This window comes from Penaeus monodon, chromosome 27 (genome assembly GCF_015228065.2).
Source record: "Penaeus monodon isolate SGIC_2016 chromosome 27, NSTDA_Pmon_1, whole genome shotgun sequence".
Lineage (NCBI taxonomy): Eukaryota > Metazoa > Arthropoda > Malacostraca > Decapoda > Penaeidae > Penaeus > Penaeus monodon.
In genome coordinates, this window is record NC_051412.1 from 16,496,548 (window position 1) to 16,498,492 (window position 1,945).

Here is a 1,945-nt window from a genome sequence, read left to right on the forward strand (position 1 = left end):
GTAGTAAGCACAATGACCGCGATGGTAATAATGGAGGTGAGCAGAAGAATGACAGTAACGACATCGTGAATCAGGAAGAATGATAATGGCGGCAAGTCAGCACCGAGCGTTCCGACCATCTCGTCCGAGGAGAGCTCAGCGGGGCGACGTGACGTTGGTAAGAGCGTCATCACCACGATGATGATTCTCGAGCTCGACCTACACATTTACTCAGACTTCAGAGGCGAGATATCAGTCCAGATGGCTACCTTCCTACGTCTCTATTCGACAGACGTCCTGTCTCATTCCCTTTGTGAGTCGGGCTTTTCTCTAAAAGATTTTACGTGGAGATAGTTCCCCTGACGTCTGGAAGCCGAGGTTCCTCCTCCCAAAGAGAAATGGCTTCCCAGGTGTCCCTGCCGGCTCTCCCTTGATCGCAGTCTCTCCAATAACACTTGTCTTAAGCATTCTCTTTCTCAGGGCCCTTTCTCACCTAGAATTGTTCTGCTATCATTGAACAGGGAACGTTCTCTGAGCGCAGCAATTTTCAGCTGAATTATCTATTTCTGTCCGATATCTGCAAACCATTTTTTACCGATGGTCATAACTTTGCATATGGTTTCGCTTAAAGGAATCCTCAAGACAAGAGTGAACACCTAACACAATGCTAACGAAACCTTTTCCCTATCTAAGCCTAGCGTGCGGAGCATCCACAATGTTAAAACGACAAAGCATATTGAAATTTGCTTGTTGATACAAAGTGTGAGGAGGGAGGGGAAATAGCAAAGAATGTCATGGAGGTAACTTGACAGTACATGGTAGTGCCGGGACAGTCTGAAAATTCTTATAAAAGATTGGGGACATGCGCTAAAGCCTAGCAACTAATACATGACTTGTGGGTACGATATAACCTGTAGGGACTTAATCTGATATAAAGCCTCGTTCAATAGGCGGAGGGGCGTGGTATAACCTGTGGGACGAACTGTAATTTAGAATTTGTAATATGAGTCAAGGGGGCGTGTATATATTCTATAGAGGACATATACGGCTACCAATTGCCACGCGGTGCAGTCTGAGGATACGGCGTATAACCTGAGAACACGTATAGTAATCTAAATAACGTTATATAACCACAGAAGACACACACACACACAATAACAAGTTAAAAGGAGAATAAGATCTTTTGCAAAGTCTGAGAGCTTGTAGAGTGAAACGAAACACCTGAAGGATAGCACGAAGTCTTTTGTAATACTATTATTTACAGAACCACTTTAAAAATCAAGAAGCAGTAGCTTTATAATGACTTGTGGACCTGTAGAATTCTCCGAGAACCTGTGGAATATCCAAAGTACCTTAGCATAAAACCACGTTCATTTGTCGAGTTTCTTGACAAACCCTGCCATATGCTGGAAAAGTGACAGTGCAATGTATTCAATTTTATCAATAATTTGTACAGCTGTACAGCCTAATGACATTACTCTGAATCATATTTTCTATGAATATGCTATTACTACGCACTACACCTGAAGATTTCTTTGGAACCTATGGATAAGCACAATGAAGTGCGCTGGCCTACCATTGGTGCGACTAGTGTCGAGGTGCAGGTGCCACTTTGTACAGCCAGAAACGATGAGTCAAGATGCAATATCAGAGAAAAAATCTAATGCATTCCTCTCGGTGCAGAAACTTTCAAAGTGACTGAATTATGAAATACACAAGGAAAAAAATCACTGTGAGTATGTAAAGACAATATCGGACTGAGACCCTTGTCAAATCTCATCGTCTGATCTAGTACCTACGGATTTTATCAATTATCGATCATTCATGAAAGGCAAGAATAATATAGTAGGTGAAATTACTCAAATTTAAGGCCAATCCCTAGAATATCTAGCTCTCAATACAGGAATAAAAAATCACGAAATGGAGAAACTATCTACAATTTCATAATACTTAACTGTTAACACAT

The 1,945-nt window shown here is 41.5% G+C and overlaps 1 protein-coding gene across 1 annotated transcript in view; it reads right to left on the bottom strand.

Moving 5' to 3' along the window:
* LOC119590634 overlaps nt 1–1,945 on the bottom strand; it is a gene marked incomplete at its 5' end in the record, with an annotated part of 133,180 nt that overhangs the window by 23,516 nt on the left and 107,719 nt on the right.